At 59.4% G+C, this 17,219-nt stretch overlaps 1 pseudogene; it reads right to left on the reverse strand.

The window, feature by feature from the left end:
• Positions 1-10,972: 10,972 nt before the first annotated feature.
• Positions 10,973-17,219, reverse strand: part of LOC136113845 (dynein axonemal heavy chain 9-like) — a 248,318-nt pseudogene continuing 242,071 nt past the window's right edge.

A 17,219-nucleotide genomic window follows, 5' to 3' on the forward strand; every position in this document is an offset into this window, starting at 1 on the left:
CTGGGGACAAAGGGGGTCCTGGGACTTCACTATGGGCCCTGGGGACAAGGGGGGGGTCCCAAGATGTCACAATGGGTCCTGGGGACAAGGGGGTCCCCAGGATGTCACAATGGGCCCTGGGGACAAAGGGGGTCCTGGGACTTCACTATGGGCCCTGGGGACAAGGGAGTCCCCAGGATGTCACAATGGGCCCTGCGGACAAGGGCGGGTCCCCAGGATGTCACAGTGGGCCCTGGGGACAATTTGGGGGTCCTGGGATGTGACAATGGGCCCTGGAGTCAAAGGGGTGTCCCCATGGTGTCACAATGGGCCCTGGGGACATAGGGGGGTCCTGGGATGTCACAATGGGCACTGGGAATAAAGAGGGGGTCCCCAGGGTGCAACTATGGGCCCTGGGGACAAGAGGGTCCCCAGGATGTCACAATGGGCCCTGAGGACAAGGGCAGGTCCCCATGGTGTCACAATGGGTCCGCAGTGACGAGGAGGGTCCCCATGGTGTCACAATTGGCCCTGGGGACAACGGGGGTCCCGATGGTGTCACAATGGGCCCTTGGGAAAAAGGCTGTCCCCTGAATGTCAGAATGGGCCCTGGGGACAATGGGGGTCCCAAGGATGTCACAATGGGCTCTGGGGACAATGGGGGGTCCGGGGATGTCACAATGGGCCCTGGGGACAAAGAGGGGTCCTGGGACGTCACAATGGGCCCTGGTGACAAAGGGGGTCCTGGGATGTCACAATGGGCCCTGGGGACAAAGGGGGCTCACCAGAATGTCACAATGGGCTCTGGGGACAAAGGGGTCCCCAGGATGTCAGAATGGGCACTGGGGAGAAAGGGGTGGTCCCCATGGTGTCACAATGGGTCACCAGTGACAAGGGGAGTCCCCAGGATGTCACAATGGGCCCCGGGGATAAAAGGGGTACCCAGGATGCCACAATGGGCCCTGGGGAAGATTGGGGGGTCCTGAGATGTCGCAATGTGCCCTGGGGACAAAACAATGTTCCCTGAATGTCACAATGGGCCCTGGGGAAAAAGGGGGGTCCCCAGGACGCCACAATGGGCCCTGGGGACAACTGGGCGGTCCCCAGGACGTCACAATGGGCCCTGGAAACAATTGGGGTGTCCTGAGATGTCACAATGGGCCCTGGGGACAAAGGGGGATTCTGGGACGTCACAATGGCCCCTGGGGACAAAGGGAGTCCCCACCCTGTCACAATGGGCCCTGGGGACAAAGAGGGTCCCCAGGATGTCACAATGGACCCTGGGGACAAAGGGGGTCCTGGGACGTCACAATGGGCCCTGGGGACAAAGGAGGTCCCCAGGATTTCACAATGGGCCATGGGGACAAGGGGGGTCCTGGAATGTCACAATGGGCCCTGGGGACAAAGGGGGTCCCCAGGATTTCACAATAGGCACTGGGGACAAGGGGGTCCCCAGGATGTCACAATGGGCCCTGGGGATGACGGGGGGTCCTGGGACGTCACAATGGGCCCTGGGGACAATGGGGGGTCTTGGGATGTCACAATGAGCCCTGGGGACAAAGGGGGTCCCCAGGTTGTCACAATGGGCCCTGGGGACAAATGGGGTCCCCACGGTGTCACAATGGGCCCTGGGGACAAAGGGGGTCCTCAGGATGTCATAGTGGGCCCTCGGGACTAGGGGGATACCCACGGTTTCAAAATGGGCCCTGGGGACAAGGGGGTCCCCAGGATCTCACAGTGGGCCGTGGGGACAAAGAGGGGTCCCCAGGATTTCACAATGGACCCTGGGGACAAAGGGTTCCCCAGGATGTCACAATGGGCTCTGGGGACAAAGGAGGTCCCCAGGATGACACTATGGGCCCTGGGGACAAGGGGGGTCCTGGGACGTCACAATGGGCCCTGGGGACAATGGGGCGTCCTGATATGTTACAATGAACCCTGGGCACAATTGGGGGGTCCTTAGATGCCACAATGGGCCCTGGGGACAAAGGGGTTCCCCACGGTGTCACAATGGGCTCTGGGGACAAAGGGGAGTCCCCAGTATGTCACAATGGGCCCTGGGGACAATGCGGGGTCCTGGGATGTCACAATGGGCCCCCTGGGGACAACGGGGGTCCCGACGGTGTCACAATGGGCCCTAGGGACAAAGGCTGTCCCCTGAATGTCACAATGGGCCCTGTGGACAATGGGGGTCCCCAGGATGTCACAATGGGCTCTGGGGACAATGGGGGATCCGGGGACGTCACAATGGGCCCTGGGGACAAAGGGGGTCTACAGGACGTCACAATGGGCACCAGTGACAAAGGGGGTCCCAATGGTGCCACAATGGGTCCTGGGGAAAAAGGGGGTCCCCAGCATGTCACAATGGGCTCTGGGGACAAGAGGAGGTCCCCATAGTGTTACAATGGGTCCCCAGTGACAAGGGGGGTCCCCAGGATGTCACAATGGCCCCTGGGGACAAAGGGGGTCCTGGGACTTCACTATGGGCCCTGGGGACAAGGGGGGGGTCCCAAGATGTCACAATGGGTCCTGGGGACAAGGGGGTCCCCAGGATGTCACAATGGGCCCTGGGGACAAAGGGGGTCCTGGGACTTCACTATGGGCCCTGGGGACAAGGGAGTCCCCAGGATGTCACAATGGGCCCTGCGGACAAGGGCGGGTCCCCAGGATGTCACAGTGGGCCCTGGGGACAATTTGGGGGTCCTGGGATGTGACAATGGGCCCTGGAGTCAAAGGGGTGTCCCCATGGTGTCACAATGGGCCCTGGGGACATAGGGGGGTCCTGGGATGTCACAATGGGCACTGGGAATAAAGAGGGGGTCCCCAGGGTGCAACTATGGGCCCTGGGGACAAGAGGGTCCCCAGGATGTCACAATGGGCCCTGAGGACAAGGGCAGGTCCCCATGGTGTCACAATGGGTCCGCAGTGACGAGGAGGGTCCCCATGGTGTCACAATTGGCCCTGGGGACAACGGGGGTCCCGATGGTGTCACAATGGGCCCTTGGGAAAAAGGCTGTCCCCTGAATGTCAGAATGGGCCCTGGGGACAATGGGGGTCCCAAGGATGTCACAATGGGCTCTGGGGACAATGGGGGGTCCGGGGATGTCACAATGGGCCCTGGGGACAAAGAGGGGTCCTGGGACGTCACAATGGGCCCTGGTGACAAAGGGGGTCCTGGGATGTCACAATGGGCCCTGGGGACAAAGGGGGCTCACCAGAATGTCACAATGGGCTCTGGGGACAAAGGGGTCCCCAGGATGTCAGAATGGGCACTGGGGAGAAAGGGGTGGTCCCCATGGTGTCACAATGGGTCACCAGTGACAAGGGGAGTCCTCAGGATGTCACAATGGGCCCCGGGGATAAAAGGGGTACCCAGGATGCCACAATGGGCCCTGGGGAAGATTGGGGGGTCCTGAGATGTCGCAATGTGCCCTGGGGACAAAACAATGTTCCCTGAATGTCACAATGGGCCCTGGGGAAAAAGGGGGGTCCCCAGGACGCCACAATGGGCCCTGGGGACAACTGGGCGGTCCCCAGGACGTCACAATGGGCCCTGGAAACAATTGGGGTGTCCTGAGATGTCACAATGGGCCCTGGGGACAAAGGGGGATTCTGGGACGTCACAATGGCCCCTGGGGACAAAGGGAGTCCCCACCCTGTCACAATGGGCCCTGGGGACAAAGAGGGTCCCCAGGATGTCACAATGGACCCTGGGGACAAAGGGGGGTCCTGGGACGTCACAATGGGCCCTGGGGACAAAGGAGGTCCCCAGGATTTCACAATGGGCCATGGGGACAAGGGGGGTCCTGGAATGTCACAATGGGCCCTGGGGACAAAGGGGGTCCCCAGGATTTCACAATAGGCACTGGGGACAAGGGGGTCCCCAGGATGTCACAATGGGCCCTGGGGATGACGGGGGGTCCTGGGACGTCACAATGGGCCCTGGGGACAATGGGGGGTCTTGGGATGTCACAATGAGCCCTGGGGACAAAGGGGGTCCCCAGGTTGTCACAATGGGCCCTGGGGACAAAGGGGGTCCCCACGGTGTCACAATGGGCCCTGGGGACAAAGGGGGTCCTCAGGATGTCATAGTGGGCCCTCGGGACTAGGGGGATACCCACGGTTTCAAAATGGGCCCTGGGGACAAGGGGGTCCCCAGGATCTCACAGTGGGCCGTGGGGACAAAGAGGGGTCCCCAGGATTTCACAATGGACCCTGGGGACAAAGGGTTCCCCAGGATGTCACAATGGGCTCTGGGGACAAAGGAGGTCCCCAGGATGACACAATGGGCCCTGGGGACAAGGGGGGTCCTGGGACGTCACAATGGGCCCTGGGGACAATGGGGCGTCCTGATATGTTACAATGAACCCTGGGCACAATTGGGGGGTCCTTAGATGCCACAATGGGCCCTGGGGACAAAGGGGTTCCCCACGGTGTCACAATGGGCTCTGGGGACAAAGGGGAGTCCCCAGTATGTCACAATGGGCCCTGGGGACAATGCGGGGTCCTGGGATGTCACAATGGGCCCCCTGGGGACAACGGGGGTCCCGACGGTGTCACAATGGGCCCTAGGGACAAAGGCTGTCCCCTGAATGTCACAATGGGCCCTGTGGACAATGGGGGTCCCCAGGATGTCACAATGGGCTCTGGGGACAATGGGGGATCCGGGGACGTCACAATGGGCCCTGGGGACAAAGGGGGTCTACAGGACGTCACAATGGGCCCCAGTGACAAAGGGGGTCCCAATGGTGCCACAATGGGTCCTGGGGAAAAAGGGGGTCCCCAGGATGTCACAATGGGCTCTGGGGACAAGAGGAGGTCCCCATAGTGTTACAATGGGTCCCCAGTGACAAGGGGGGTCCCCAGGATGTCACAATGGCCCCTGGGGACAAAGGGGGTCCTGGGACTTCACTATGGGCCCTGGGGACAAGGGGGGGGTCCCAAGATGTCACAATGGGTCCTGGGGACAAGGGGGTCCCCAGGATGTCACAATGGGCCCTGGGGACAAAGGGGGTCCTGGGACTTCACTATGGGCCCTGGGGACAAGGGAGTCCCCAGGATGTCACAATGGGCCCTTAGGACAACGGGTGGTCCCCATGGTGTCACAATGGGTCCCCAGTGACAAGGGGGGTCCCCAAGGTGTCACAATGGGCCCTGGGGACAATGGGGGGTCCTGGGACATCACAACAGGCCTGGGGACAAGGGGGATCTCCACCCTGTCACAATGGGCCCTGGGGACAAAGGGGGTCCCCATGGTGCCACAATGGGCCCTGGGGACAAAGGGGAGTCCCCAGGATGTCACAATGGGCCCTGAGGACAAGGGGAGGACCCCATGGTGTCACAATGAGTCCTCAGTGAGAAGGGGGTCCCCCATGGTGTCACAATGGGCCCTGGGGACAAGGGGGATCCCCAGGGTGTCACAATGGACCCTGGGGACAAGGGGTTAGGGGGTTGTGTTAGGGGGTTGGAGGATTAGGTGGTGCAGGATTTGGGGGTGCAAAGCTGGGGGTGCAAGGATTTTGCGGGGCCTGATTTGGGGCTACAGGGTCTGGGGTTGCAGGTTCCAGGGGTGCAGGATTTGGGGGTTCAGGGTTTAGGGCAGTAGGATCTTTGGGTGCAGGAGTTTGGGGTGCCGGGTTTGGGGGCCAGGATTTGGGGGTTCAGGGTTTAGGGGTGCAGTGGTTTGGAGTGCAGTGTTTTGGGGTGCAGGATTTGGGGAAGGAGGATATGGAGGTGCAGGGTTTAGGGTGCAGGATCTTGGGGTGCAGGGGTTTGGGGTGGAGGGCTTGGTAGGGCAGGGTTTGCGGGTGGAAAGTTTGGGGGTAGGGCTGGGGGTGCAGGATTTGGGGGTGAAGGGGTTGTTGGGTGCAGGGTTCTGGGGTGCAGGGTTTGGGAGATTGGTACGTGGGGCTGGAGGATTTGGGGTGCAGGGTTTGGAGCAGCAGGATCTGGGGGTGCAGAGTTGGGGGGTGCAAGATTGGGGGTAGCAGGGTTTTGGGGAGCAGGGTTTCGGGGTCAGGCTTTACGGGGACAGGGTTTGGGGGGCAGGGTTGGGAGGGATGATTTTGGGGTGCAGGGTTTAGGGCAGCAGGATCTTGGGGTGAAGTGGTTTGGGGTGAAGGGTTGGGTAGGACAGGATTTGGGGGTGCAGGACTTCGGGCTTCGGGTTTGGGGGTGCAGGGTTTGCATGTTCAGGAACTGGGGGTGCAGGGTTTGGGGGTTTGGGACGTGGGGCTGGAGGATTTGGGGGTGCAGGATTTGGGGTGCAGTGTGTGGGGGTGCAAGATCTGGGGGTGTACGAGCGTTGGGTGTGGGATTTGAAGGACAATGATTTGGGGGTGCAGGGATTGGGGGTGTAGGGTATTGGGGTTGCTGCGTTTGGAGATTCGGGATGTGGAGGTCAAGGATTTGGGGGTACAATGTTTGGTTGCAGGATTTGGGGGTGCAGGGTTTGAAGTGCAGGTCTAAAGGGGGCAGGATTTGGAGGTGCAAGATTTGGTGGTCTGGGGTATTGGGGTGCAGGGTTTTGGGGTGAGTGATTTGGGGGACAGGATGTGGGGTGGAGGATTTGAGCGTGCATGCTGTTGGGGCACAGAGTTTCGGGGACAGATCTGGGGGTGCAGGGTTTGTGGGGCAGGATTCAGGGCTGTAGGCGTTGGGGGTGGAGTGTTTTGGGGAGGATTTGGGGTGCAGGGTTGAAGGGTTTAGATCTGGAGGTGCAGAGTTCTGGGGTGCAGGGTGTCGGGTGCAGGATCTGGGGCTCCAGGATTTATGGGTGCAGGCTTTTGGGGTTTAGGGTAGGAGGATCGTGGGGTGCGGGGCTGAAGGGTTTGGTAGGGCCAGATTTGGGGTGCAGGGCTTTAGGGTGAGGCTTTGGGGGTGCAGGTTCCATGTCTTTAGGAACTGGGGGGGCAGGATTTTGTGGTGCGGACTTTTGAGTGCAAGTTTGAGGGGCCTTGATTTTGGGGTGCATGGTTTGGGGGGCAGGATTCCGGGTGTAAGGTTTTGGGGTGCAGGACTTGGGGGCGCAGGTTTCACACGTTAAGGAACTGGGGCTGCAGAGTTTGGGGGTGCAGCGTTGTGGGCTGCAGGGTTGAAGGGTGCAGGATTTAGGGGTACAGGTTTTGGGGGTGCAGGAGCTGGGGGTGCAGGCTGTAGGGATCAGAATATGGGGGTGCAGGGTTCTGGGGTGCAGGATCTGGGTGAGCAGGCTGTTGGGGTACAGAACCTTGTAGTTCAGCGTTTAGAGGCAGGATTTGGGGGTGCAGGGCTTTGGGGTGAGGGGTCTGGGGTGAGGGGTTCAGGTGTTCAGCACCTAGGGGTGCAGGACTTGGGGGTTGGAGGATTTGGGGGTGCAGGGATTTGGGGGTGCAGGGATATGGGGTGCAACTTGTGGGGTGCAGGGTTTTGGGTATAGGGTTTTGGGGTGCAGAGTTTTGGGGGAGAGGATTGGGGGAGCAGGGTTTCAGGGTGCAAGGTTCAGTGGTGCAGCGTTCTGGGGGTGCAGGGTTTAGCGCCAGAATCGGGGGTGCAGGGTTTGGGATTGCAGGGTGTTGGGGGAAGGATCTGGGGGTACAAGATTTGGGGTAGCAGGGTTTTGGGGTGCAACTTGTGTGGGCAGGATTTGGGGTACAGGAGGTTGGGGGTGCAGGGTTTGGGGTGTAGGATTTAGTGGAGCAGGGACTGGGGGTGAAGGTCTTGGGGAGGCAGAATTGGGGGTGCAGGTCTTGGGGAGGCAGAATTGGGGGTGCAGATTTTGGCTGTTCAGGACCTGGGGGTGCAGGATTTGGGGATGTAGGTTTTGGGGGGCAGATTTTGGGGTGCTGGGTTCGGCACATGGGTCTGGAGGATTTGGGGGTGCAGGGTTAAGGGGTTTAGGATTTTGGGGTGCACAGTTTAGGGTGCACGTTCTGGGCATGTATGATTTGAGAGTGCAGGGCTTTGGGGTACAGGATTTGGGGTGCAGGGTTTTGGGGTCAGGATCTGGGGGTGCAGGGTGTTGGGGAGAAGGATTTGGGGGTGCAGCATTTTGAAGTGCAGGGTTTGGAGGAGGGAGGTTTTGGGGGTGAAAGATTTGGTGGTTCAGGTTTTGGGGGTGCAGTGTTAAAAGGGTGGAGGATTAGGGGTGCAGGATTTGGGGGTGCACTGTTTGGGGGTGCAGGGTTTAGAAGTCAGGTCTAAGAGTGCAGCGTTTGGGGTGCAGGGGCTTGGGGGGAAATTTAAGGTTGCAGAGTGTGGGGTGCATAGGACTGGGGCACAGGATTTGGGGGTGCAGGGTTTCAGGGTTCAAGATTTGGAGGTGTGGAGTTTTGGGGTGCAGGGACTGGGGGTGAAGGATTTGAGGCTGCAGGGTGGTGGGGGGAGGATTTGGGGGTGAGAGATTTGGGGTGCAGGATGTGGGGGTGCAGAGTTTTGGGAGGCAAGGATCTGGGGCTGCAGGATTTGGGGGTTCAGTGTTTAGGGCAGCACAACCTCGGGGTGCAGGGGTTTGCAGTGAAAGGTTTGGTAGGGCAGGATTTGGGGTGCAGGATTCTGGGGTGCTGGGTTTGGGGTACAGGATTTGGTGTTGCAGGGATGGGGTTGAAGGGCTTGGGTTTCCAGGCCTTTGAGGTGCAAGGTTTGGGAGGGAATTCTTTGGGGTGCAGGGTTTGGGGTTCCAGGAGGTGGGGGAAGGACCTTGGGGTGTAGGGTTTGGGGGGGCAGGGTTTTGGGGAAGGATTTAGGGGTGCAGGGTTTTGAAGTGCAGCGTTTAAGGGGGGCATGGTTTTGGGGGTGCACATGTGGGGGTCCAGGTTTGGGGGATGCAGAGTTTGTGAATGGAGGATTTTGGGGTGCTGGGTTTGGGGCTGCCTAATTTGGGGGTGCAGTGTTTGGGTGTTCAGGACCTGGGGGTGCTGCGTTTGGGAATGCAGGCTTTGGGGGTGCAGGGCTCAGGATTTGGGAGGGCAGGATCAGGGGGTGTAAGTTTTCAGGGTTTAGGGGTGCAAAGTATGGTAGGGCTGAATTACAGGGGTGCAAAGTATGGTAGGGCTGAATTTAGGGGTGCAGGATTTGGTATTACAGGTTTTGGGGAATCATGGCTTGGGAGGAAGGATTTAGGGGTGCAGGGTTTCAAGATGCAGGATTTGGGGTGCAGTATTTGGGGTTGCAGGTTTGGGGGGTGCAAGTTGTGGGGCGGCAGGATATCGGGTAGAGGGTTCTGGGCTGCAGGGTTTGGGGGTGCAGGATTTCAACGTGCAGGGTTCTGGGGTGCAGTATCTGGGGGTCCAGGGTTTGGCAGTGCATTGGCTTTGGGGGTTGAAGGATTTGGGGGTGTAGGGTTTAGGGATGCAGGATTTGGGGGTGCAGGATTCGGGGGTGCAGGATTCGGGGGTGCAGAGTTAGGGGGCAGGATTTTCAGTGCAGGGTTTCAGGGCACAGAACTTGGTGGTGCAGGATCTGGGGGTGCAGGTTTGCGGTGGGGAATTTGGGGGTGCAGGGTGTTGAGGAAGGATCTGAGGGTACAATATTTGGGCTTTAAGGGTTTAGGGGGGCAGGATCTGGCAGTGCAGAGTTTGGGGACAGGACCTGGGGGTGCAGCGATTGGGGTTACAGGTTCTGGGGGTGCAGGGTCGAGGGAATTGTTTGAGGTGCAGGGTTATGAGAGTGCAGGATTTCTGGGTGCAGAGTTTGGGGTGCTGGGTATGGGGCAGCAGGATCTGGGGGTGTAGGTTTTGGGGGTTCATTCATTTGGGGGGAGGATCTGGGGGTGCAGGGTTTAAGGGTTCAGGATTTGGAGGTGTAGGGTTTTGGGGTAAAGGGTTCTGGGTTGAGGTTTTGGGGTGAAAGATTTGGGGGTGCAGTGTTAAGGGGTGGAGGCTTAGAGGTGCAAGATTTGGGGGTGGAGAGTTTTCGTGTGTCTGATTTGGGGGTGCAGGGTCTGGGGGTGCAAGATCCTGGAATTCAGGATCTGGGGGTTCAGGATTTGGGGCTGCAGGGTATGGGAGGGAAGGATCTGGGGCTTCAGGATTTGGGGGTGCACTGTCTGGGGGTGCAGGGTTTAGAAGTCAGGTCTCAGAGTGCAGCGTTTGGGGTGCAGGGGCTTGGGGGGAAATTTAAGGTTGCAGAGTGTGGGGTGCACAGGACTGGGGCTCAGGATTTGGGGGTGCGAGGTTTCAGGGTTCAGGATTTGGAGGTGTGGAGTTTTGGGGTGCAGGGGTTGGGAGTGCAGGGTGGTGGGGGTGAGAGATTTGGGGTGCAGGATTTGGGGGTGCAGAGTTTTGGGAGGCAAGGATCCGGGTCTGCAGGATTTGGGGGTTCAGTGTTTAGGGCAGCACAATCTTGGGGTGCAGGGGTTTGCAGTGAAAGGTTTGGCAGGCAGGATTTGGGGTGCAGGATTCTGGGGTGCTGGGTTTGGGGTACAGGATTTGGTGTTGCAGGGATGGGGTTGAAGGGCTTGGGTTTCCAGGCCTTTGAGGTGCAGGATTTGGAGATGCAGGGTTTGGGAGGGAATTCTTTGGGGTGCAGGGTTTGGGGGCAGGTTTAGGGGTGGAGGGTATAGGGCGGAAGGATTTGGGAATGCAGGGTTTGGGGTGCAGGTTTCGGGGTTCAGGAAGGTAGGGAGGGCAGGATTAGGGGGTGCAAGGTTTCAGTTGTAGGGTTTAGGGGTGCAGAGTTTGGTAGGGCCGAATTTGGGGGTGCAGGGTTTGGGGTGCAGGGTTTGGGAAGACAGGATCGGGGTGGAGGATTTGGGGGTGCAGGATTGAGGGGCAGGGTTTTGGTGCAGGGCTTGGGGTCAGGATCTGGGGTGCAGGGTTTGGGAAGAGTATTTTGGGGTGCAGGATTTTGGGTGCCGTGTCTGCGGGGCAGGTTTGGGGTGATCACTGCACCTTTTCCTTTCTCCAGGTGCAGAGCCCGTGCCTCACTTGGTTCCGTCTGCAAACAGCGCCCATCCCAGCTCGAATCCCCCTGCCCCTCTCACCCTGTGCAGCTCTTTGTGCGCTGAGCTCCGCACTCAGCACCAGCGGGTGTGGCTCCTCCTGAAGGGCTGGGGGAAGGGGGCGGGGCCAAGGGCTGGTTTGAGGGGGCGGGGCTGAGGCGGCGAGCTGCGATTGGCCGGCCGGGCCGCAGCGGCCGTTCCCGCCTGAGCCTTGGGGCGGAGCCAGAGCGGAAGTGCGGGGGGCGGCCGGGCCAGGAGCCGCCCGCAGAGCGCCCGGAGAGCGGGCTTCGGGGACTCTGCCCGGGAACGAGCGGCAGGAGGAGAGGAGACGGCCCCAGCGGTACCGGGTGAGCTTCTGGCTGGAGCCTGGGAGCTGTTCCTCTCAGCGAGGGCTGTCGGGCACTGAACGGGCTGCCCAGGGCAGGGCTGGAGCCGCCATCCCTGGAGGGGTTTCCACAGGAGCTCCTGAGGGCCGTGGGCAGCGCCGGGGGGTTGTGCTTGGACTCCAGCACCTTCAAGGTGTTTGACACCCAAAGGGATTCTGTGGCACACTCCATTTTCACATTGCCATGGAGCCTGGAGGTCCCAGCGGGGTTTGGATCAGCGTGTTCTGGAACATTCTCAGTGGTCGCGTCTGTGTGCAGAGTGTGGTGGGAATGAGAAGAGAGGAGGTGGAGAGAACAGTGGGGAGGTGGAGGAGCAGGAGTGGAGGTGAATACCAGAGAGAGCGAGTGTGTGCGGATCAGCAGTGATCACCCCAAACCTGCCCCGCAGACACGGCACCCAAAATCCTGCACCCCAAAATACTCTTCCCAAACCTGCACCCCAGATCCTGACCCCAAGCCCTGCACCAAAACCCTGCCCCTCAATCCTGCACCCCCAAATCCTCCACCCCCGATCCTGTCTTCCCAAACCCTGCACCCCAGATCCTGCACCCCCAAATTCGGCCCTACCAAACTCTGCACCCCTAAACCCTACAACTGAAACCTTGCACCCCCTAATCCTGCCCTCCCTACCTTCCTGAACCCCGAAACCTGCACCCCAAACCCTGCATTCCCAAATCTTTCCGTCCTATACCCTCCACCCCTAAACCCTGCCCCCAAACCCTGCACCCCAAAGAATTCCCTCCCAAACCTTGCACCTCCAAATCCTGCACCTCAAAGGCCTGGCAACCCAAGCCCTTCAACCCCATCCCTGCAACACCAAATCCTGTACCCCAAACCCAGCACCCCAGAATCCTGCACCCCAAATCCTGCCTGCCAAACCTTTCACTGCAAACCCCTGCACCCCAAGATTGTGCTGCCCTAAACACTGAACCCCCAAATCCTGCAGACCCGGATCCTTGCCTCCCAAGACTCTGCACCCCCAAATCCTGCACCCCAAATCTCTCACCCCCACCACCCTGCACTCCCATCCCCTGCACCCCAAAACTCCACACCTCCAAATCCTGAACCCTGAAACCCCGCACCCCCAAATCCTGTGCCCCAGTCCTGTGCACCCCACACTCTGCAACCTTAAATTTCCCCCCAAGCCCCTGCACCCCAAACGCTGCACTCTTAGACCTGACTTCTAAACCCTGCACCCCCAAACAGTGCACCCCCAAATCCTGAAGCCCCAGATCCTTCCCTCCCATACTGTGCACCCCCAAATCCTGAACCCCCAGATCCTGAATTCCAGGATCTTGCACCCCCAGACCCTGCACCCCCAAATCAGACACACGAACACCCTGCACCCCCAAATCTTGCACCTCTAAGCCTCCACCCCTTAACACTGCATCCCCAAATCTTTCACCCCAAAACCTCAACCCAGAACCCTTTACCCCAAAACCCTACACCTCCAAATCCTGAACCCTTAAACCCTGCACCCCCAGATCCTCCCCCCAAATGAATGAACCCCCAAAACCTACACCCCCAGATGCTGCTGCCCCATACCCCGCACCCCAAACTCTGCACCCAGAAATCCTGCACTCTCATAACCCTGCACCTCAAATAATTCCCTCGACCCTGCACCCCCAGAACCTGTAACCCCAAACGCTGCACCCCCAGGTCCTGTCCCCAAACTCTGCACTGCCAGATCCTGCCCCCCTAAACCCTTAAAGCCCAAATATTGTACCCTCAGATCCTTCCTCAACACCCTGCACCCCCAAATTCCCCACCGCAAACCTGCACCCCCAGATCCTGCACCACCAAGTTCTGTGCCCTGAAACCCTGCACTGAAAATCCTGCCCCCTAACTCTGCACCCCCGAATCCTGCACCCCCAAATCCGGCATCCCTAAACCCTGCACCCCCAAATCCTTCAACCCCCAAAGCCAATGCACTGCCAAACCCTGGACCCCCAGATACTGCACCCCAGAACCCTGCACGTTGAAATCCTGCACCCCCAAACCCTGCAGCCCAGAACCCTGTACCCGATATCCTGCTGCCCCACAACTTGCACCCCCAAACCTGCAACCCCAAATACTGCACCCTAAATCCTGCATCTTGAAACCCTGCACCCCTAAATCCTTCCTCCCAAGCCATGATTCCCCAAAACCTGTAATACCAAATCCTGCACCCCTAAATTCAGCCCTACCATACTTTGCACCCCTATAATTCAGCCCTACCATACTTTGCACCCCTAAACCCTGAAATCTTACACCCCCTGATCCTGCCCTCCCAAATCCTGAGCCCTGCACCCCCAAAGCCTGCATTCCCAAACGCAGCAACCCCAGGTCCTGAACACCCAAACACTGCACCCCCAAATTAGGCAGCCCCAAACCCAGCACCCCAAAATCCTCCATTCACAAACTCTGCATCCCCCACACCTGGACCCCCACATGTGCACCCCCAAAACCATGCCCCCCTTAAACGCTGCACTTCAAAACCCTGCACCCCTAAATCCTTCCCCCAAAACCCTGCCCCCCCAAACCCTACACCCCAAGGTCCTTCCCCCACCTCCTGGAACCCCAAACCCTGCACCCCAAAGAATTCCCTCCCAAACCTTGCACCTCAAAGGCCTGGAAACCCAAGCCCTTCAACCCCATCCCTGCAACACCAAATCCTGTACCCCAAACCCAGCACCCCAGAATCCTGCACCCCAAATCCTGCCTACCAAACCTTTCACTGCAAACCCCTGCACCCCGAGGTTGTGCTGCCCTAAACACTGAACCCCCAAATCCTGCAGCCCCAGATCCTTGCCTCCCAAAACTCTGCACCCCCACATCCTGCACCCCAAATCTCTCACCCCCAAATCCTCCCCCCACCACCCTGCAGCCTCAAATCCTTCACCCCCAGTCCCTGCACCCCAAAACTCCACACCTCCAAATCTTGAACCCTGAAACCCTGCACCCCCAAATCCTGTGCCCCAGTCCTATGCACCCCACACTCTGCAACCTTAAATTTCCCCCCAAGCCCCTGCACCCCAAACGCTGCACTGTTAGACCTGACTTCTAAACCCTGCACCCCCAAACAGTGCACCCCCAAATCCTGCACCCCTAATCCTCCACCCTTTTAACACTGCACCCCCAAAACCTGAACCACCAAATCTTTCACCCCCAAAACCTCCCTCCTCCAAACCCTGCACTTCAAAATGCTGCACCCCCAAATCCTTCTCCCCAACACCCTGCACCCCCAGATCCTGACCCCAAAACCCTGCACCCCAAATCCTGTACCCCAAAGCCCTGCACTCTCAAATCATACATGCCCAGAACGTGCACCCTAAACTGTGCACCCCAAAATCCTAAACCCCTTAACCCTGCACCCCCAAATCGTCCAGACCCATGTGCCGAACCCAGCACCCCAAAATCTACCCCCCAAAACCTACATCCCCAAATCCTGCACCCCCAGGTCCTGAACAGCCAAAATCTGCACCCCCAATTCTGCCTCCCCAAGACCTGCACCCCCAATTCTGCCTCCCCAAGACCTTCACCCCCAGTCCCTGCTCCACTAAATCCTACACCCCAAACCCTGCACCCCCAACCTCCTGGACCCCAAATCCTGCCCCCACAAGTTGCACCCCAAAACCCTGCTACCCCACATCTTGTACCCCCAGATCCTTCCCCCAACACCCTGCAATCCCAAACCCTGCACCCCCAATTCTGGCGCTAAACCCTGCACCCCCAGAACCCTGCACCACTGAACCTTGCACCCTGAAACCCTGCTCCCCCAATCCCCCCCCCCCAAAACTCTGCACCCCAAAACCCTATACCCAAAACCCTGCACCCCACAAGTTGCACCCCATATCCCTGCACCCCCAAATCCCTGCACCCCCAAATCCTCCAACCCTCAGGTCCTGCACCCCCAGGTGCTGAACACCTGAACCCCTCACCCCAGACCCCTCACCCCAAAGCCCTGCACCCCCAAATCCTGCCTCTAAACGCTGAACTACAAGGTTCTGTACCCCAACAGCCTGCTCACCCAGATCCTGCACCCCAGAACCCTGCACCCCCATATTCTGATCCCTACAGCCTGCACCCCCAGCTCCTGCACCCCCAAAACCTGTACCCCTAAATCCTGCACCCTTCAACCCTGCAGCCCACAACGCTGCACCCCCAACCTCTGCAGCCCCAGTTCCTTAACGCGTGAAACCTGCACCCCCAAGTCCTGCACCTCATAACCTTACACCCGGAATCCTGCCCCCCAAACCATGCACCCCAAAATCAAGGCCCCTCAAACTTGCACTCAAAAGTCCGCACCAAGAAACCCTCCCCGCCCAGTTCCTAAAGACATGGAACCTGCACCCCCAAATCCCGCACCCCAAAACCCTGCAGCCCAGTACCCCAGACCACCAAATCTTGCACCTCCAAATCCTGCCCCCTTTAGCCCTGCACTTCAAACCCTGCACCCCAAATCCTGCAACCAAACCCTGCACCCCAAATCCTGCAACCAGCCCTTGTACCCCTAAATCCTTGACCTCCACATCCCGAATCTCCAAACGCAGCAACCCCAAAACCCTACACCCCCAATCCCTGCACCCCCAAATCATTGTCCTTCAAATCCCACACCCAACGCTCGTACACCCCAAGATCTTGCACCCCCACACACTGCACCCCAAATCCTGCATCCCCAAATCCTCCAGCCCCATGTCCCAAACCCCCAAACCCTGCACCCTCAAGTCTTGCACCCCCAAACCATTCTCCCCGAAATCCTGCAACCCCAAACCCCACACCTCCTGCACCCCAAAATTCGACACCTCCAATTCTAAACCCTTAAACCCTGCATCTCGCAAATCCTTCCCCCCAAAACAGTGCCCCCCAAACCCTGCACCCCAGATCCTGCAGCCCCTAACTCTGCACCCCAAACGCTGCACCCTCAGATCCTGCGTCCCCCAACCCTGCACCCCAAATCCTTTACCGCAAAATTCCCCAAACCTGCAAACCCAAATTCTGCACCCCCAGTTCCTAAACATGCGAACCCTGCACCCCCAAACATTCAGCCCAAAGCCCTGCACCCCCAAATCCTGCCGTACACAACCCTTCCCCCCAAACCTCTTCAACCCAAGGTACTGAAACCCTAAGCCCTGCACCCCAAACCTACATCCCCAAATCCTGCACCCCCAGGTCCTGAACACCCAAAATCTGCACCCCCAAATCCCTGAACTCTAAAAACCTGAACCCCCAATTCTGCCTCCCCAAGACCTGCACCCCCAAACTCTACACCACTAAACCCTGCACCCCCAAACCCTGTACCCCAAATCCTGACCCCCACAAGTTGCACCCTGGGGACAATGGGGGGTGCCCAGGATGTGAGAATGAGTCCTGCGGACAAGGGGAGCCTGACAGGGCCCGAGCAAACCCGACAGGGCCCGAGCGAATCTGACAGGGCCCGACAGAGCCCGACAGGGCCTGAGCAAACCCGACAGGGCCTGACAAGGCCCGACAGGGCCTGAGCAAACCCGACAGGACCCGACAAAGCCTGACAGGGTCCGATGGAGCCCGACAGGGCCCGAGCAAACCCGACAGGGCTCGATGGAGCCCGACAGGGCCCGAGGAAACCCGACAGGGCGCGACAGAGCCTGACAGGGCCCGAGGAAACCCGACAGGGCTCGACGGAGCCCGACAGGGCCTGAGGAAACCAGACAGGGCCCGACGGAGCCCGACAGGGCCCTAGCAAACCCGACAGGGCCTGAGCAAACCCGACAGGGCCCGACGGAGCCCGACAGGGCCTGAGGAAACCAGAGAGGGCCCGACGGAGCCCGACAGGGCCCTAGCAAACCCGACAGGGCTTGACAAAGCCTGACAGGGCCCGAGCAAACCCGACAGGGCCCGAGCAAACCCGACAGGGCCCGACGGAGCCCGACAGGGCCCGAGCAAACCAGAAAGGGCCCGACGGAGCCTGACAGGGC

This window comes from Patagioenas fasciata, chromosome 29, assembly GCF_037038585.1.
Source record: "Patagioenas fasciata isolate bPatFas1 chromosome 29, bPatFas1.hap1, whole genome shotgun sequence".
Lineage (NCBI taxonomy): Eukaryota > Metazoa > Chordata > Aves > Columbiformes > Columbidae > Patagioenas > Patagioenas fasciata.